This window comes from Hyla sarda, chromosome 1 (genome assembly GCF_029499605.1).
Source record: "Hyla sarda isolate aHylSar1 chromosome 1, aHylSar1.hap1, whole genome shotgun sequence".
In the NCBI taxonomy this organism is placed as follows: domain Eukaryota; kingdom Metazoa; phylum Chordata; class Amphibia; order Anura; family Hylidae; genus Hyla; species Hyla sarda.
The window spans coordinates 575,245,451-575,267,045 of NC_079189.1; the positions used below are offsets into that span (position 1 = coordinate 575,245,451).

General features: G+C 44.7%; 1 long non-coding RNA gene across 1 annotated transcript in view; it reads right to left on the reverse strand.

Annotated features, from left to right (window-relative positions):
* Positions 1 to 1,630: 1,630 nt before the first annotated feature.
* LOC130294470 (uncharacterized) overlaps positions 1,631 to 21,595 on the reverse strand; it is a 70,696-nt gene continuing 50,731 nt past the window's right edge. Inside the window, exons 2-3 of the long non-coding RNA XR_008848511.1 lie at positions 4,551 to 4,692; positions 1,631 to 1,749 (exon numbers count right to left, since the gene is read on the reverse strand). This is a non-coding gene — a long non-coding RNA (uncharacterized LOC130294470). The remainder of the gene's footprint in view (positions 1,750 to 4,550; positions 4,693 to 21,595) is intronic.

Here is a 21,595-nt window from a genome sequence, read left to right on the forward strand (position 1 = left end):
GGACCTACCTACAGGGGGCAACTATCTACTACTTATAGGGGGCTGCTACTACCTACAGGGGGCCACTATATACTAGTTATAGGGAGCAGCTTCTACCTACAGGAGGTAATTATCTACTACTTATAGGGGGCTGCTACTGCCTAAAGTGGGCAACTATCTACAGGGGGACACTATCTACTATCTACATCTAGGGGCCAACAATCTACAAGGGAACCTACCTAGAGGGTATAACTGTCTACTACTTATAGGGGGCAGCTATCTATATGAGGATCTACCTACAGGTGGCACCTACCTACTCAGGACACTTGCGTAATGGGGGAAGCTACATGAAGGGAACGGTCTACCTACTTAAGCAGCCTAACTACCTAATAATGAGGACCTGCACATTCTTCCATAACCCACATATGTACCCACTCTGCTATGTGGCATACCAATGAAGGCAATATTATTATTGTTTTGGGAACTATAGGTGCTGAAAAAGTGCAGAGCTTAAAATGTTTGTCTGGTAGGTTCTGTGGAGATGAGTCGTGGCTGGAAGAAATCATCATGATGGTCTGGGCATGGCTAGAGAAGGGAAAGCAAAGTGAACGAAAGTTCTCAATGCTAAAATGAAGTCGAAATAAAGTGGAATTGGCACTTCTTTGGTTCAGAATTTGGAATGGAAATTCAAGGTCCTATTGACTTTATAGAATTTCACTTGTGGATTTTGCCTTAGGAATTAATATGTCAATTCTCCCAGCAGAATTTCGGTTCTGAATGGATATTTAGGCCCAAGAAATGGTTTCCTCTGGTGGGCTCAAAGCATTTCAGCCTGACACTGCCTACAACATCCTGAAGTGTTACTGACATAAAGGGGTACTCTGTTGCTAGAAATCTTATCCCCTATCCAAAGTCTGATCACGTGAGGTCCAACCGTTGGGGCCCCCCACAATCTCCGGCCCGGCACTCCAGTGTTCTGAATAATTATGTTAAAAATGCACGCAGTGCTAGGCTTCGGAGCGGCCATGGTCGTCACGTCACGCCCCCTCCATTAAAGTCTATGTGAGAGACATAGATACAGCGTTCGAGTATCTCCATATCTCCCACATAGTTATATATGGAAGGGGGCGTGATGGCAACAGCTTCGGGCTGTGGTCGTTAGTTAACCGGCACTGAGTGGTGATTGCTCCATGCATGCCGATTACTGGGGCGCCGTGCAGGAGATCGTTGGGGGTCCCAGCAGCCGCCCCCCCCCCTCCCCCCCCGATCAGACACCTATCCCCTAAATAATAGGTGCCTAGGGCCAATTGTCCCTTTAAAAATGCATCTCAAAAATAAAAAATATATTTCACAAGAAAATGTGTAACACCAGCCTAAATATAGTCAAGTACAAACATTTATTTTTCTAGTTAAGTCAGACCATTTTAGTTACGGAACAAGGAGAGGAATTTGCTCCGAAAGTCTTCGGCCGAATTATTCAGCGGGAGCCGATGGGGACGCACAATCCCTCAATAGCTCCAGACTATGTAAATGTTTATCCCAGGCAATTTGTACTTTCTATTGACATTTAAAACATTGACTAATCCTTCCTTTCAGCCCCGTTCAGGAGCACATTGACACAGTTCTGTCATTGTAAGGAGACTAAGCATTTCCTACTTGGTTTATTGTAACTTTCTAAGGAGCTTGTTGTGCGGCAGAGTAAACATGGTCATTCCACAAATGGACTGTGCTGGCCTATTGTCCCCTGACAGGTTATTCTGGCCATTAGACCTAAAACAATGACATTGGGGATTAGGCAGCAAATACCGGGAGGACTTAAATTGTCGTTCATTAGATGTATTCTGTATTGACGCGTAGGAATCAGCATAACAATGTCTGCAATGGAGTGTTAGGAAAATGTTTGGGCACAAATACCCATAGGGACAAATTCACACAGAGCAATGTTGCACTAACTAGAAGAAACCCCCAGTACCTGTTATGGATACAAATAGTACAGTGTTTCCCAAGCAGAGTGCCCCCAGCTGTTGCAAAACTGCAACTCCCAGCATGCCCGGACAGCCAAAGGCTGTCCGGGCATGCTGGGAGTTGTAGTTTTGCAAAAGCTGGAGGCACCCTGCTTAGGAAACACTGATCTAGTATATTGACAACGAAAGCTTTAATCAGGAGCAGGTATTAGGAGCATTCGTATGTAGCAATATATAGATTAACAGCCAAAATGTGTAACCTTATTTATATGGTACATGGTGTCCAGCTTCAAAATTGGCTTCAAGATGTTAAACTACTTAAAAAAGCACTCCAGGTTTTATTTTGTTTTTTTAGTTGTTTGCCCATCATGCACAGTTACTATCTAGTCTTAGGGTACATTCACACGAGCGGACCCACAGTGTATTTTACGCTGCAGATCCACCGCTGAAGGACCCCTGCATGGTGGCTTTACATGCGCCTGCTCGGAGCAGCAATATGCCGCTAAGAGCAGACACACTGCGATGTACAAGTCGCAGCGCGCATGCGCAGTATACTCATAATCGCGGCAGCTCTCGGCCTAGCTCATGAAGCAGGGGGGGGGGGCGGCCACCATGTGTGTGTGAGTGTTGCCGCTCCGAGCAAGCACATATAAAGCCTCCATGCAGTGGTCCTTTATCTGCAGCGTAAAATACTCTGTGGGTCTGCTCATGTGAACGTACCCTTATAGCGCAATCCATGCTTTTTTTTTTACTCTAACAGGGTCATGTGGTTACCAGGTTGATCCACTGAAATTTACAGTGCTAACAGGGGGCTCTAGAGGAAAATAAATGTTTGTAAATCAACTGATGCCAGAAAGTTAAACAGATTTGTAAATTACTTCTATATAAAAATCTTAATCCTTCCAGTACTTATCAGCTGCTGTATACTACAGAGGAAGTTGTGTAGTTCTTTATGGTCTGACCACAGTGCTCTCTGCTGCCACCTCTGTCCGTGTCAGGAACTTTTCAGGGCAGGGAGGTTTGCTATGGGGATTTGCTCATGCTCTGGACAGAAGTGGCGACAGAGAGCACTGTGACCAGACTGGAAAGGACTACAAAACTTTTAAATTGGCAATGTATCTGCTTAAATGGGCACTGTCACAGCAAATTACTTTTCATAATGCAACTGAGCATCTGAATTTGGCCAACTTTGTAATATACTTTTATTAAATATTTCATCGTTTTACATATTAAAAATACTCTATGTAGCCACTAGGGGTGCCCCTTACCATGTCTGATGCCACTCTCCATCACTATGTTTTAATCGTAAAGGGATACTCTGCACCTATCCAAAGGAGGGGGAGGGGGGTGTCTTGCTGCAGGGACCAACCCCCTCCCCCCCACAATCTCCGAGCCGGCACCACAGCATTCTGAGCTCGGAAGCTTAGAGCTAGTTCTACTTGTGATCACTCATCAGATATCACACGAGCAAAACTCTATGAATCCAACCTGTACTATAACCGACTGGATGAGGCTCTATTTGCTTCCTAATAGGGCATCCATCAGGGTTACTGTGGTTTATATAATAATAATGATAATAAAAAATAGTGCTACGCACAACACAAAATGATGGCCCTCTTGGAAGAATCAGATTGATGGGTCCAGTGTCTTTCGGGGACCTCTGGTGGCTTCTGTTAAAATGTGGCCACATTTTAGTACAGTGACCCCCAGACCTATGATGGCCCCAACATACGATCATTTCAACATACGATGACCTCTCAGAGGCCATTGCATGTTGAAGGCAGCATCAACATACGATGCTTTTGTATGTCGGGCCATCGCATAAACGGCTATCCAGCAGCGCAGACTGCTTCAGCTGCCACCAGATAGCCGTTTACGGAGCCCCGTGTGGTTCGGTGATGGTCACTTACCCGTCCTCGGGGCTCCGGTGCGTCCTCTTCGGGATCCCCTGCATCGTCAGCACTCTCCATCGTCGTCATCACGTCGCTGCGCACACTGTCCCGTCATCCAATAGGAGCGGCGTGCGTAGCGACGTGATGGCGGCGACGGAGAGCGAGGATGCTGGGAAAGCAGAGGCTTTGCCGGAGCGTCGGGGACACCCCCGGGACGCTTCGACAGTGATGGAAGGCGACATCCAGGGCAGCGGTGACGAGCGGTGACGGTCCAGAGAGGTGGGGAAACGTAAGTATAATCTCCAATACCAGTGGTCTTCAACCTACGGACCTCCAGATGTTGCAAAACTACAACTCCCAGCATGCACGGACAGCCAACGGCTGTCCGGGCATGCTGGGTGTTGTAGTTTTGCACCATCTGGAGGTCTGCAGGTTGTAGACCACTGTCCTATACTTTACATTGCACGGATCCCTCAACATACGATGGTTTAAACAAACGATGGTCCATTTGGAACGAATTACCATCGTATGTTGAAGGACCACTGTATTTGTTTATAACCAATGGACACAGTATGGCAAAACAGAAGGGGGTTTTATTCTAGAGGAGGACTAATATTGCCACTAGGCAAAAGTAGGAAATAACACCCAAGGCAAAAACTCTGGAAAAGCGCACATGGGCTGGCATATCAACCAGTGAAGAAAAGAAGTACCATACCTGCAATAACATGGCAATCATTGGGCACAGTATGGCAGAGCAGCAGAGGCTGGATCTACGACAGAACTCTCATGGATTCTAGCGTTGTATCCGCAGGAGCATAGCCACCACTGGATTACTGATAGCCTGGTATATATCATACCTGCAGGAGAATGGTGATCATTAGTCCCATAGTTCAACAAAGGCAGGATCTCTGGAAGAGCACCCGTGGACTGGCAGAAGAGGTATGATAGACCATGACAAGCTGGATCTACGGAAGCATTCTTGGCATAGCATGTCATTGCTGCAGGTAACCATTGAGCAGAGTTTAGCGTAAAACCACCAATAAAGATAATAGTCACTACAGTAGATCCAGAGCATGATCAAACCATCGAGGCTTAAAAGGGGTTATCCAGGAAAAAAAAAAAATTTATATATCAACTGGCTCCAGAAAGTTAAACAGATTTGTAAATTACTTCTATTAAAAAATCTTAATCCTTTCAGTACTTATGAGCTGCTGAAGTTGAGTTGTTCTTTTCTGTCTAAGTGCTCTCTGATGACACCTGTCTCGGGAATGTCCAGAGTAGAAGCAAATCCCCATAGCAAACCTCTTCTACTCTGTGCAGTTCCCGAGACAAGCAGAGATGTCAGCAGAGAGCACTGTTGCCAGACAGAAAACAACAACTTAACTTCAGCAGCTGATAATTATTTGAAAGATTAAGATTTTTTTAATAGAAGTAATTAACAAATCTGTTTAACTTTCTGGAGCCAGCTGATATATATATATATATGTTTTTTCCTGGAATACCCCTTTAAATTAAAGTAGAAGTGTAACGTGTAATTCCTGAGCCCCAATGCAAAACAAGCTGCACATATTATTGCAATGGATAGAACGGGTTTTTTACAGATAATTTTGCCCAATATCTGTCACCAGAGGGGAGTACATACACACTAGACATTTGACTGGTCATACCTAGAATAGTGGGTTCAGATGATTTTTATCTAAACCATATGGCCAGACTTAGCCAACAACATAATTCTTCAGTTGTCCTCCTCATATGGGGATAAGAGACTTAATGGGCCCCTGAAGCTTCTGAGCTTAGGTGCGACTGTCCCCTCTACAACCCCTTTAGTTTCCTCTATAATTAAATAATAAAATGGGAGCAGCTGCTGTCAAGGCAGATAAAGATTGCATCAAAGTTAATACACATGATATTTTTAATGATATTGGATTAAAAGTGACAAATTTCCTTAAAGAGGTACTCTGTCCCTAAACATCTTATCCCCTCTCCAAAGGATTGGGGATAAGATGTCTGATCACGCGACCCCCGCGATCTCGGCTGCGGCACCCCAGACATCCGATGAACGGATGACTGGCAATGATGGGCTCGAGGCTCGTGACATCGCAGTCACTCCCCGCTCGTGACGTCATGGCAATGACCCTCAATGCAAGTCTATGGGAGGGCAGTCACGTCCCCTCCCATAGAATTGCATTGTGGGAGCATGTCCGTGACCTCACAAGCGGGCGTGACTGTGACATCACAAGCCCCCAGCGCTGCATCTGACGCTCTAAAAGAATGCCGTGTTCAGCAGGGAGATCGCAGGGGTCCCCAGTGGCGGAATCCCCATGATCAGACATCTTATACCCTTTCCTTTGGATAGGGGATAAGATGTCTAGGGGTGGAGTACCCCTTTAAGGAATTTGCTTAAAAGCATTGTGAAAGCAAAATGTCTTCTCCCCCTAACTACAGGATAGTGGATAGCCACCGGAAACCTCACAATCACCAAAGCGGGGCCCTGGCTCTCCGAGTGCGTGCTGTAGACGGCATGTGTTCCATTAATTGTTATGGGACTGGTCGGACCCCCAGCGATCAGATACCTGTCCTGTGGATGGGGATAATTAATTTTTTGATGGGCAACCCCTTTAATAACTAAAGATAAATCTGTACCGGCAGGTGCAAACCCTTTTATTTTTTTGAGTGACAACTATCCAATTAGTCTGACAAATCATAACGTAACATAACGTGTGACAGCCCTGGTGTGGGGGGCCGTACTGTAGAAGTTATTTAAAGTAAGTTTACATGTGGACATTAAAGGATTACATGGCTCTTAGCGTTACTACAGGACGCGGCTCATTAACCTCGGACAATGAGAAGTGATTTAACCTAAATAAACAATAGATTTACCAACTTGTAAAACCTGACAATATTATCATTAGACTAACAGGCGAACAATGAGAAGAAGGATTAAACCAGAAGTGCGGGTATTTACTGCACCAGAAACTGTTTTATGATCTGTTTGACCGGAATGGGATTTTGATCGATGTAATATGGACATAGTGGTATTGTTCCATTACATGTAGGATTATAGAGACACGATGTGGTACCACACAGACTGTCTATAGGTCTATTATAAGAATCCACAGTGACTACATACAGGGCACATGTAGATAGTATGAGGCTCCTTCCTTTGGCTATACTTCCTTCATTCCTGGTCAGGTTTGGAGGTCCCACCATGTGCAGTGTGCAAAGAGAACAACCCATTTCAGACACTTATTAATCCATAAAATGTATTTTCCTTCTCAAAAGAAGCATCCATGTCTAACCCCTGCACAAGTCTATCCAACCCCCAACCTCCTGTTTACCAGCTATTGGTGCCCTTAAATGATACCTGTCATTTAGAAAAACATTTGATGTGTCATAGAAATATATCAGAAGTTTTCATCAGGCGAGGTCTGAGTGTCCTCGGGAAAAAGCCAGAAGAAGTGCGCGCATAGCACGTTCTCTCCCGGTTCTGTGTCACGTGACCAGGACAGACACATCATGTAATTCTATTGGGCGGACCGGCTTACACAGATGCAGAGTGAGCGCTTAACTGGTCCATGCCCTTCTCCTGGCTTGTTCATGTCATAGGTCAGGGTCTGAACACTAAGAACCCCCCTACCACCCTCTCTCTGTCCATTGAAAACACATGTATGTTCAGCTAAGCGGAGCAAGCATGTGTATGGAGGAACACCAGAGCACACATGGAAGAAAAGAGGGCCCCAGAGCAAACATCTCAATCAACCTTCTATTATGGCGTCTGATTTTGCCCCCCAGGACCAAAAGGTCCGGTGTGTATTTACCTTTGCTTTCCATGACCCATTGGTCAATTTCCCCCTCCATTAATTTACCACCAATGCAGTTCCCTGGAGAGAAAAAAAACAGTACCAACCAGGATGAGGCCCTGTCTCTAAGGACCTTATAGCACGCGCATGGTTTGCCACTATGAGACATATGCCCTTGGAGGGACAACTGAATGTTCAGTGTCTGACTGCATGGTGGAGCTATATTGCTGTCTGTTTCCAGTAGCAACAATCAGAATTTTAAAAGTGCCTATGGATATAGATGATCACCTTAGATCACATCAATGTAAGTATGGATATAGATGGCAAAAAGAAGATAAGAAACACTTAAGAAAAGTATTTCCTCAATAATTTTTATCATCAGAAATCCCTATAGCAGTGGAGTGGAGGGGCGCATGACTGGGGTAGGCTGCAGCTAGGCAACAGGGGGCTAAGTTCAGGGCAGGTGACGTAGGGGGAGGAGGAGTATGGGGTGTATATAGGGACAGGACCAGGGAGGAGGGGCCAGAAGGCACACGGAAGCTGTGGTGTCCTGGCACCGTATTTCATACTGTGCCTTAGTTATTAGTCCCTAGGACTGTTGGGGTTCGCTTCCCTAATTAACCCCTTGTCACCCCTTAGTAACTTGATATTTATAAATATTATCTATATAAATATATGTATATGGTGTTACTCACTTGTTTTAGCATCGCAGGACCTGCGGGTCATGTGACCCGGTTCACAGAACTCTGTGGTTTGCTAAAGGACCTTTGGTGATTCTAGTCAGGTGATCACCCATAATCCATTGTAATGGTGAGTGACAGCTGATATGGACCGATCCAAAACGGCCAGCCCCTGCCCATATTTTACACTCACCTATCGCTCTTGGGAAGGGTGGCGATAGGCCCAGCATCACTACAAGGTTTTAACCCTCACCCTGGCGTCACGAGTGACAAGGGTTAAATTAACCCCTCATATACTACAGCAACACCCCAACTACCCTACACCCCCACCAGGCTATCACAGAAGCCAAGGAGAAGTTTGGCGAAACAGCGCTCCCTACAGCAGGTCCGTGAGGCTGCACTACTGAGGGGCTCCGCTGGGTTTGTAGAGTGTTCCCTGGCCTGTCTACCCCTGGAGAGGTGCCAGCTAGTGCCAGAGAGGTCAGGTGAGTGTACCACTATCTCCTGTAATCCCGGGAAGGGGGATCCGGGCAGTGGGTTAGCGGGGTTGCAATTTGTTTCCGAGACCCTTTTGCGTAGTGGGGGGTTTGGGGTGCCGGGCTCCCCTGTCCCTGTGTGGGGTGCACTTGAAGGCTGAGGTGTAGGGAAAAATTTGGAAGGGAGAATATGCTGAGATTTTCTCGTTCTTGCCCATAGAGAAATTTAATTTGGATATGATTAAGCCGGTGAAGAGTAAGAAAAAGGAAGAGGTGGAAGATCGGAGGCGCTTTCTGATCATGCAGACTTTTTTCAATTGGCTTAAGGTGTTTGCGATTTTGTCTCGTGGTGGGGAAAAGGCACCGAAGCTTTGGTCCGGCCTTTTTTTTCTATATGGATTGAGTAGGGGAGGTTTATCACATTAATGGGGGGATGGCATGACTGCAGTATGATGAACAGTTTTGGAAGTGGATGGCTGTGCAGCCTTCTCTGCGATGGAACTGCAAAGACATTGGTCTTTGGATGCAGCTTATGGTGGCTTCACTAGGTGGCACACAGCCCTTTAGGAATGGTACTGGTGATTCTGGGTCAGGTTCAGGGTCTGTGTTGGCAGTTTAACAACAGGTCCTGCGAGTTTGGTGCCGACTGTTGTTTTAAGCACAAGTGTTCCAGGTGCAGAGGTGTTCATGGGTTGTCCCGCTGTTTCAAACTGGTTGGGAAAGGGAGGCCGTGAGGGTGGAAAGGATGGCTCCTTTCCTAGATCGGTACTCAAATAAGTCAGTAGCTCGGCTGTTGCAGAAGGGGTTTTCAGTGGGCTTTTGTATACTCGAGAGCAGCTGGGCCAGTGGGGGAGGTGCACAACCTGGTATCTGCTTCGGTTAGGCCGGAGCTGGTAGATTAGAAGCTGTGTAAGGAGGTGGCATTGGGCAGAATGGTGGGCCCATTTTCGGCTCCACCTTTGCCTGGGCTGCGAATTTCCCCTTTGGGTCTGGTTCCCAAGGAACCTAACATGTACAGCCTCATTCATCACCTCTCGCATCTGGCAGGGGCGTCAGTGAATGATGGGATTGATCCGGCGCAGCGTCTTATACCTCCTTCAATGCTGCATTTGTTTCGGAATAGCTCTATGGGTGTGGGGCGATTTTGGCAAAAACGGACATAGAAGACGCTTTTCGTTTGTTGCCGATGCATACAAAGAGTATTTCGTTGTTGGGGTGTTGTTGTGAGGAGCAGTCTTCTGTGGATTTGTGTTTGCTGATGGGATGTTCCATTTCTTGCGCTTATTTTGAGTGTTTTAGCACATTTGTTGGAGTGGGCAGTGTAGCAGGAGTCCCAGGTTGCTTCCGTTTTGCATTACCTGGATGATTTTTTGTTCAATGGCCCGGTGAGGCCAATGATTTGTGCTATTAGTTGCAAGTTAGTTTGGCATTGCTTTGGCACCGGAAAAGATGGAGGGACCGGCCACGTCTGTAAAGTTTTTGGGTATCATTATCACTACCTTGCCTGACCACAAATTGAAGAAGCTGAAAGGGGTGGTGGCGCAGGTGTGCCGGGTTCCGAAGTTAAGTTACAGCTATGGGAGGTCCAGTCTTTGTTAGGCCGTCCTAATTTTTCTTGCCATATTATGCCTATGGTTTTTTTTTGCCACCGCCACGCCTGGGGCACATGTGGCATAACTAGGTGCGGTTGTCTTCTAATTTTCAAGTGGCTTTAGGGCTGTGGCATCAGTTTCTTAGTTGGTACAATGATTGGTTGTTGGTTTTGGAGTGGCCCATTTCTAGTTGGGATTTGGAGCTCTTTACAAATGCGGCAGTGGGGTTTTGGTGCTTATTTGAGGGGGTGGTAATGCGCTGGGGCTTGGCTGTAGCAGTGGCGGGTTGGTGGGTAATTTGGCCCTATTGAAATTATTCTCCTTTGTGGTTGGGAAGGATTTGCTTAGCAATAGCGGACTTGTTTTCACAGAGATAAGATGGGTGGGTGGGGGTTGTTGGGTTGCAGGCCTTTAATTTTCAAACGGAAAACAAAGTTAAGGTTACTGTGTCAGTTGGTGCTTCTGGGGTTGGAGTTAAATGCCCAGTTTGTGGCTATGCATGTGCCAGGGGTTGAGAATTCCATTGCTGACTCCATTTCTCGGTTTCAGTGGGACCGATTCCGGGAGCTGGCACCAGAGGCATAAGAACATGGGATCCCTGTCCAGAGTGGCTTTGGAGTTTGGTGTAGAGGCTGCGTTAGGATTGGTTTGGCAATCAGTGAGAGCGGCTAACTGGGTGGCATATAGTAGGTGTTGGGCGGCATGGAGAGTTTTGATTGGATGGCTTACGGATTTACGGGCCCTGTCGGATTTGGAGGCAGCGCTGCTGTTTTATGTTGGCCAGGCTTATAGTGAGGAGGTGTCACTTTCAAGTATCGGCCGCAGGCTGGCGGCTTTCGCCTTCTGGTTTAAAGGGGTACTCTGACGCTGATGACGGGCGTTCAGGGGACTGGGCCTCGTGACGTCACGGCCCCACCCCCCTTGTGATGTCTTGTCCACCCCCTCAATGCAAGTCTATGGAAGGGGTGTCACGCACCCTGCACCACCCATCATCAGCCTCGGAGAAAACTTAGCTCCAGGCTGCTGAGGTACCGGGCTGCTACAGGGGGGATGCCGGGGGTCCCCAGCGGCAGGCCTCCCGCGATCAGACATCTTATCCCCTATTTTTTGGATAAGAGATAAGATGTCTAACAGCGGAGTACCCCTTTAAGTACCCGGATGGCGGATGCTACAAGAGAGAGTTTCGGAAGGGGATGACTAGCAGGCACATGTGGAAGCCGGTGTCTTTTCCACTTTTGCTTCAATTGGGCGATTTGTTCAGTTTTCCATTAGGATGGATAGGGCCCCCGATGTATTGATTGTTCACGCAGGGGGAAATGATCTTGAGGTGAGGTTTTCCCAGGACATTATGGGGGACATAAAATTTAACCTTTTGCACTTGTGGTCCTCCTTTCCAGGAATTATCATTGTTTGGTCGGACATTGTGGCTAGGCACCACTGGCGGCAGGCTAGGTCAGTGGTGAGTCTGAATAGGGCTAGGGCGAAGGTTAATAAGGTGGTTAGGCATTTTGTTGCCCGTTATGGTGGTCTTGTAGTTCGTTGCCAGGATTTGGAGTTGGGGGTCTGAGTTTTAGGGTTCAGATGAGGTGCATCTGAATGTGATAGGGCTGGACCTGTGGACATCGGGACTTCAGGATGCTTCTAAGCGGCTGGTGTTGTTTTGGAGGAACAGTGGGCTGTGAGGTGTCACACGTCACTGTCTTGGTGACAGCAAGGGAGGGACTTAGAGACACTTTAGGAAATTGTGAGCTGGGGATGGTACCAAGGTTGGTGGAAAAGTTACTTGCGGGCATGGGCCCCAGGGAGGTGTCCAGTCTCCGAAAATGGTGCTCCTGGGCCTGGTGCCTTATGTTTCTAAATAAAATTGGGTCTGCTGTGGGCTTTAAACTCCAATGTGTGTCAGTCATTATTTGGGGAGTGGGGAAAGAGGAATTTGTGATGGGTTTAGAGGTCAGAGCGACAAAACTATCACCTTAGTCATGTAACATGAATTATACTTGTAAAGAGAAATATCCCAAGCCAATAAATACAGATGAATGCAGTAATCCCACCCGCCAGGTATTGCTTGATTTAATAAGGTACAGTGTTTCCTCTCTTATGGGTGTCAGAGTTTGAGCTCCAGACGTAATAGGATCTGACAATTAGGTGTTCAGGGCGAGGAAGTGATCATGTGTGAAATGAAATGATTCACGATAACACTTCCATGAGCCCCCATTATCTCTCAATAGAGATATCTGGCACACGGACAGCTGTGCAGGTCATGACTGACACCGCCGACAATTGATGTATTCCTATGGATGCAAACCGAGAAAGATCAGAACGTCGGGGTATAATGGTTTCCTATTATCCCATATTGACTCCTATTCATGACACATGAACAGTCACAATGAATATTAAACAATGGCAAAATCGCTCAGAGGGAGGCACTGGGTATTATGCAGCCTATACATCTAGGATACACTTATGTGGATTATGACCTCCAACTTAAAGGGGGACTCCGCCACTAAACATCTTATCCCCTATCAAAAGGATAGGGGAAAAGATGTTAGATGGGGGTTCCTAGATGGGGGATCGTAACATCACAGCTCCGCCCCCTCGTGACATCACGCCCTGCTCCCTCAATGCAAGTTTATGGGAGGGGGCGTGACCTTGCTCTGTGCAGCTGAAAAACGGGGGTCCTGCAGGAGTGATTTCGGGGGTCCCCAGTGGTGGGATCCCTGCGATCAAACATCTTATCCCCTATCCTTTTGATAGGGGGTAAGATGTTTAGCGCTGGAGTACCCCTTTTACAGTATTAGTTAGGTTGGGAGGTTGTTGCATAGAGTATATTAGAATTGTACATGATCATGTCTGATGGTTGGGTCATGTTGGGGGTTGTTGTGCTCTATATATAGAGTATAATAGAATTTTATATGATCTTGTCCATTGGTCAGCCATATTGGGGGTTGTTGTGCTCTATATATAGAATATAATAGAATTTTATATGATCATGTCCCTGGGTCAGCCATGTTGGGGGTTGTTGTGCTGTATGCATAGACTATAATAGAATTTTACATGATCATGTCTGGTGGTTGGATCATGTTGAGGGTTGTAGTGTTCTATGTATAGAGTATAATAGAATTTTATATGATCATGTCCCTCCATGTTGGAGGTTGTTGTGCTCTATATATAGAGTACAATAGAATTTTTTTATGATTATGTCCGTTGGTCCGCCATGTTGGAGGTTGTTGTGTTCTATGTATAGAATATAATATCATTGTAATAATCATGTCTGGTGGTTGGGTCATGTAGGGGGTTGTTGTGTTCTATATATATATATATATATATATATATATATATATATGTATATAGAGTATACTAGAATTTTATATGATCATGTGCGGTGATTGGGTCATGTTGTGGATTGTTGTGTTCTAGGTGTAGAGTGTAATAGAACTATATTGTGATTAGGAGTTTTAGTGGTCAAAAAGTATACAAAAGTTATATTAAGATATCAGAAAACTGTATATACCAGTGGTCTCCACACTGAGGACCTCAAGAAGTTGCAAAACTACAACGGCTGTCCGGGCATGCTGGGAGTTGGAGGTTTGGAGACCACTGGTATATATTGATTCTTTATACTTCTTGGAATTTGAATAACTCTGTATCTCAGACTTTAACCTTCTAACATGCCATTGCCTATACTGCAAATATGATCCAAGGTAATTGTACCCCACAAAGTGATGAAATAATATCCTTATCTTCAAAGTTCCCATCTACCCTTAGCCCCTTGTCATTTATTATAATGGCTCCAGTCAGTGTCAACTTTCAGGATAATTATCCAAAACCCAATTCCAGCAAAATGGCCGATCAAAGACATTTCTAGAAGCAAGTCGGGAGTCTCACAATGTTATACACCAGACGGGGGGATACTGTAATTTGTGAAGCTATTATGATCCCATTGTAGAATATTTACAGTCTTGTGAACAAGTTCTATAGAAAAATGCTTCCTGCGAAGTGCAGTGCAGCGGATCTGGCATGGAGTGTCGAAATGAACATGAAACCAGATGCAATAATACATGTTAATAGAAAAAAAAATCTCATTGTGAAACTTACAAAATTCATTAAAATTATTTTTCTCAATAATTTCAATAAAATGTATTTGGGGGTCTAATAAATGTGGGGGGGGGTAGATTAACTTTGGAGTCTGCATGTGAAGTGCAAATCCATCTGTTTTAATTTTGGGGGGTCTAAAATTATGTGGTCTAGATTAATTTTGAGTCTGCATTAGAGGGGCAGGGGGTCTAAATTAAATAGGTACTTTCAGATATAAACACTTTTTATATTTTGTACATCATAGCAAAATATTGACCTTTCAAATATACTTAATATATCTTTTTATTATAGAAATCATGGCCTCTCGGGGTCCCCATAACATCCAGAACACAATCCTGTCCAGTTGCAGCAGCATCTTTGTTACAGCTGAAGTACAGGCAGGGACAAAGTCCAGTAAGTGAGGGCGGGACTAGCACTCCTCTGTGCTAACTCTTGTCCTGTCAAAAACAGAGCAGCCTACAGTGATTGGATGAAGTGACCCAGAACAGCAGACTCAGGGAGGAAGTGAATGCATGGTGAGTGAGGGCGGACTCAGTGCTTGCCTCGGACATGCCCCTTCCTGAGCAGTGGATGTCAGAATGAGTGAGCAGAAGAACATAGGAAAAGTTTCTACTTTTTTGTGCTTTTCCCCCCAAAAAACGCCAAAACGGCTCCCATGGGGGCCAGATGTTAGCTGTAAATCAATGAAAAATCACAAATTTTTTTTCCACTTTGCGTCTTTCAGTTCAGCATTTTTTTTAAATCCTTTTGGCATTTTTTCACTCTTTTTTAGCTCCTTGGCAGTTTTGCAAAGTCGCAGAATGTTGAGCTTTTGGCGCTTTTTTCCCAAGAAAAACGCCATGTGGGTTTTAACTTTGGTGTTTTTGCAGGCGGTTTTTATTCTTTTTTGGACTTTAGCGATCCCAAAAAAGTCATGGAGATACCTTTTTTGAATAAAATTTTGTAGGGTACCATTAAAAAAATGTAAATAAAAAAGATACAGTAGTGATAGAAAAAAAAACGTATCTTTTTTATAACAAAATTTCGATTAATTTTTAAAACAGGGACCAATTTATGTGTGACCAATAATAAAAATTTAGTGTGTGTGTGTTTTTCACTTTTTTTAAAAACATTTTTTAGGTAGTACTACTACTCCCAGCATGAAACACACTTTTCCATAATGGGAGTAGTAGTACCTGTACTAAGTGACAGATCACCCCGAGTCCGTTGCGATCCTCCTGTATAATGTACAGATACGGCCGGCTGCTCTTCTATGGTCCCCTGCACTGCCGTATATATACACATATTCATGTTTCCCACAGAGAGCTGTGATTGGCCAGATGGTTCCAGCCAATCACAACTCTCTGTGGTAAATATGAATATGTGTATATATACGTCAGTGCAGGGGACCATAGAAGAGCGGCCGCCCGCATCTATACATTATACAGGAGGATCGCAACAGGTGTCAGAAGTGACATCCACTGTGATCTTTCCTTAACTGCAGGTACTACTACTCCCAACATGGAGCACACTCTGCTCAATGCCAGGAGCTTTAGTACCTGCATTAATAGACAGATCGCAACAGGTGTCAGAAATTACACTCGCTGCGATCTTTCTATTAATGCAGGTACTACAGCTCCCAGCATGGAGCAGAGTGTGCTCCATGTTGAGAGTAGTAGTACCTGCAGTTAAGGACAGATCACAGTGGGTGTCATTCCTGACACTCGATGCGATCATCTTATATATTGCAGAGATGCGGAGCGGCTTTCTCCTGTGCTCCGCATCTCTGCACTATACTCTGGCCAGTGATATCAATAGAACATCACTCATTCATATTTCCCTCCGAGAGCGGTGATTGGCTGCCACCATCCGGCCAAAGCCCACTCTATTTCTATTCACATCACTGGCCGGCCGGAGTAAAATGCATAGATGCGAGCGCTGTATAGAGCCACTCCGCATCTCTGCTATATTATGGACGATCACATCGGGTGTCAGGAGTGACACCCGGGACAATATGCCTATTAGTACAGGTACTACTACTCCCATCATGGAACAGTCTGTACTACCTAAAAAAATTTAAAAATAGAGAAAAAAAAGTGAAACACACACACTTTATTAAAAATGTATCAAAATTTGGCTCTAAAAATAAAAATTTTGTTAAACAATTTTTTTTCCATCACTACTGCAACTTTTTTTTTTTTTTTGTAACCAACAAATTTTGAAAAACCGTCAAAGGAGCCAAAAATGCAATTTCCACTCAAAGGCAAAAAATGCCAGAAAAAATGCAAGAAAAAAAACGCCAAACACAGGAAAATGCTGTGGCGTTTTGTTCTTACATTTTTTAGGGCCACAAAAAAAACAAGTAGAAACTTAGCCTGAGACTAGCCTTACACCCCAAACATTAAGTAAAGTATCTGAATTATTTTAAGGACTTAATACATTTTTGGGCGTCTGAAGTCTGGGGTCTGCAATAATTTGTTAGGTTTCAGGTCTGAATAAATTTAGAGGTCTGAAGACTGATGTCTTCTTATATCGGAGGACACAGTTATGAAGAGAGATTCATGCAAGGGGAAGACATACCGTAGATTTAGGGCAGAGATTTCCAAACTTTTCATGTTGACACACTTTATAGGCATGCATAGTTTGATGACACACCCCTCACTGTACTGCTAATTGCACGTATTGTGTTGTGCTTCCTACAATGAACAACGTAATAACAGTGCCCAGTCAGGGCCAGTTCTGCCTTTAAGCAAAATAGGCAGCCGCCTAGAGCACCCTCTTGATAGGGGCGCCGCTCTGCCTGCTGCAAGAAAGTTAGAAGCCAGCCAGCATGCAAAGCACCGCTCATTCGAAGCACCTGCCCAGCCATCACCACCGTCGCAGGGAGGGGGATGTTACAGAGGGGGATGTTGCAGTGTGTCACAGCCATTAGTAAAGTGATTACATGAAGAGGAGGATGGCGCCCTGTGCCATTTCATTCTGATCCCTTGATAACCCCCTGTGCCACTTCAGCCCCCTGCCTTGATCAGCCACCATGTAATTTCATTCTCATCCCCTTGGTCACCCCATGCCACCTCATTTTCCCCAATGATCCCACGCTGTGCCACTTTCCATCCTTCCCTGTGCTATTTCATTTCTACCTGTCCTCAGTCTGGCTCTACGGCAGGTGCAGGCTAGATGGGTCGGGATGAGTGACGTCCTCCTGCTCTGTTCCTTATTGTGAGATTAGTGCAGCCACTCTTCAGAAGTCCCAGAAGCCACTGCAGCTCACTATTTTGAAGTGACTACGCCACCGGTTCAAGATCAACAGCACGAGCTGTGGCTACTTAAGGACAGTGACCAGCGGCTGCAGGGCCTGTCGGTCCCCTGATACACTAATGTGTCGCTGCACCCAGTTTTAGGGGTACAGAGGTAAAAAAATACATATGGGCCTGGGTGCTTGGAAATGTCTGAAGACCCCTCTGCCATTTATTAAGACACAAGTATTATAAATAACAAATGGTAAATTGGGCCCTGTACTGGGGTTGAGACAACTAAGGCCTCTGTTAAATGGGCACTGTCACCAACTTTTTTTTTTGATATGTTGTAGTACATATGTACTACAACATATCTCTAATATAGTTTCATTATTATTTTTTTTATTATAAGGGTGTAATTTACATTTGAAAACCAGCCACTAGGGGTCTCCCTCCTAGTGGCCGGCTGCAGCCTGGCGTGACGTCACGCCTGAAAAATGATTGATTTTGGCCTGGCAATCAGTCCTTTTTCACTCCTCCCGCACATCGCCGCCGCCTTGTCGCCGCCGCTGTCCCTGCACGCCCGCTGCCGTTAAGTATAACGGAGGGAAAGGGGTATGCGGGCGGGGGGTTTGTGATGGAGGGAACGGGGTATGGCGGGGAGGGGGTTTGACGGAGGGAACAAGCTAGCGCCATAGCGCCGTATGGCACTAACTTACAGTTTATCTACACAGGGTGCCTCCAGCTGTTTCACTACTACAACTCCCAGCATGCCCTGACAGCTAATAGATGTCAGGGCAAGCTGTGAGTTGTAGTGGTGAAACAGCTGGAGGCACCCTGTGTAGATAAACTAAGGGCGGAAGTCCCCCCCACAGCAGGCATCAGTGACGTGGTGCCTGCTGGGGAAGTCTGCCTGTTAGTGAGCACACTACCAGGCAGAAAAAATGTTATTTTTAATATAGTAAAAATAAAAATTAAAAGCAGGGAGGGGGTTAGGGATAGATTGGCAATAGGCAGGGACAGAAAAAAAATAGGATGATGGGAGCTACCCTTTAAGCTTGGCCATGCACATGGGTCTTTGATTGTCCGTGGCATTGTTCATAGGAACAATTCCACCAGCAACATGATCGATTAAAGAGGTCATGGCGATTGTTTGCATACAATTTATAGATGATGGTTGGCAATTTCGGCCAACCTTTATCTTATGTGCATTGGCAGCTAAAGGTCAGGGCTACATAGCAACGTTGGTTGCGCAATGTGAAGATCACACCTAATGATTATAAATTTGGTCACAACAGTCACCAAAAATCCAAATTTTATGGAATTTTGACCACAGATCATAAGTTGCACTTGTCGCACTTGCCATAATTCATGCATTCAACTGTGACCGGCCTGCAACGTCTTTACATTTTGGATTCTTTTTTTAAAGCCAAACAGCAACTCTAACAAAGGTATGCAACGGTCCGCAAAATATGAAATAGTGCACAGATTCTCATTTTCTATTGGATTTTTTCTTCTGAAAAAGTGGGAGTGGTTTTCAAATATCTCAGTGATTTTTGCAATTGTGCACCCAGTTTTTGGTAAATTTTTATATTTCCAATGCACCTAGGTTTGTCAGACATATGAAAGCACATTGATACAAATGAGGCCATGTTCACATGACAGAATTTTTGCAGAATATCCACGCGGAAAATTTCCGCCAGACATTCCACAAACAGTGGGCGCCAACGATAGGACCGCTCAAAAATGCGCTTTTTCCATAGACATCAATGCATTTCCAATGTATTCTGCAGAAAGAATTGACATGTCAATACTTTCTGCAGAGGCCAGAATCAGGATTTCCACAGCAGATGTTTCCGCCGGAGAAATTCAGCCGTGTGCATGATGCAGCAGAATGCCTTTGAAAGCAATAGGACTCTGCAGCAATGGAATTTCCGATCTGAATTTTTCTTCCGCATTCTGCTTGGAAATTACGTTGTCTGAACATGGCCTAATGGATAATTAAAAAATAAAAATCACTATGAAAATGGAAAAAATAAGGAGGTGGGAAATGTCCCATGGTGTCATATTGGACCTAAAAAGTAGTACTTATTTTCATTGAATAGGCCAAGATCTTTTTTTCCGTCTTCCAAGCTATTGAAATGGTAACTCTCAGCTTATTCCTCCCACAGCCTCTTCTAATAGCCGGTATTAGTTGGTAAGTCCATGGACAATTGGAATAACTTTTTTTCACCCCTGTAATTAAGTAGTTAAGTGCGGCCACAATAAACATTTCCTCAACTTTCCATTTCTTTAGCTCCAGCAGTTTTTGGAGTCACTGACCATTCCCAGTTCATTAACTGATTGACCTCGGCGTTAACACCCCCTCAGCCGGGGTTGTCTTGGAAACAAAGCTTCCTGTGCGTAATCCCAAGATTATCCGTCCCTTTATCCCGCATGTGACCCTTAATTACTTGCTAAATTAGAATGGTTTTCTGAAAATCACAAGAGGAGGTTAATGTGTTCTTCCAGATCTGGTCAAGCTGAGATGACACCGAGTTTGCAGGGAATTGAAATTACGTGATCCCTGAAGGCGTCTCTTTTCAGCGAGAAGACGGCCCGGACCAGTAGGAGACAGTAGGTCCTCATAAAAAGCCTGTCACTTACTCTTCTTGTGGTCTTTATCTTCCTATTAACTAATCTCATCTACACCATTTGCTCAGGTAAATAGAGGCAGTCAACAATGAAGAGCAAGTTGGAATCAATTGTGTCAGCCAGGGAGATGCATTGGAGTGGAGGTGTCAAAGAGAATTTTTGGCAAAAACTGATTTTGAGAAGACAACTGCTTATGAAGAGGGAAGGTTTTGTAAAATAAAAGCAAAAATTGTGTAAAAAATCTGCAGAAATAAATAAATTATTAGTTAGGTGAAAACCAACATGGCTGGCATTACTTGATCAAGCACTGCTGCTGAGGCTCTTGTACAAAACATTGTCCCCCACTTACTAAGAGTGTAGGGTTGTATTTGATGTAGATTTAACCCCCCTAAAGGGGTTCTCCAGCGATTTCCGACATGGCACCTGTCATCCGGTGCACGGAGGGAACTCCACTATGTATGACAGGCGACCACAGCCGTCATGCGCCCTCCATTCATGTCTATGGAGGAGGCGTGATGGCTATGTACTAGCGGTCACACCCCCTCACATAGACATGAATGGAGGGGGCACGGTGTGACAGCATGAACACGGAAGCTTCAAGTTTCCGTGTTTAGAACATTGTGACGCTGGCCCGGAGATCGTGGGGGTCCCAGTGGCTGGACCCCCAACGATCAGACATCTTCCCCCATCCTTTGGAAAGTGGATAAGATGTTTAGGGGAGGAGTACCCCTTTAAAGACAGCCCATTTTGGCTCTGAGGAAACAGCCAATTTTTATTTAGCATTTTTGATTTTTCCTCCCGCCTTCTAAGAGGCAAAAAAAAGAAATGCCATTTAGTAATTTTTGGTGGCTTTCAATTTCACACAGTACACTTTTTGGTAAAAATTACATCTTATCTTTATTCTGTAGGTCCATACAATTAAAATGATACCCAAGTTATATAGGTTTTGATTTGATTTTACATCTGTTAAAAAAATTATAACTTTTTGTATGAAAATTAGCATGTTTAAAAAGGTCCACTTTGCGACCCCTATAACTTTTTCATTTTTCCGTATATGGGGATGTGTGAGAGCTCATTTTATGGACCATGATCTGAAGTTTTTATCATTACCATTTTTATTTTGATGGAACTTTTTGATCACTTTTTATAAACATTTTTAGGGTATACAAAGTGTCAAAAATACTAAATTCAGGACTTTGATATTTTTTTACGTATACGCTATTGACCATGCTGTTAAAGTAACATTACATTTTTATTGTTTGGACATT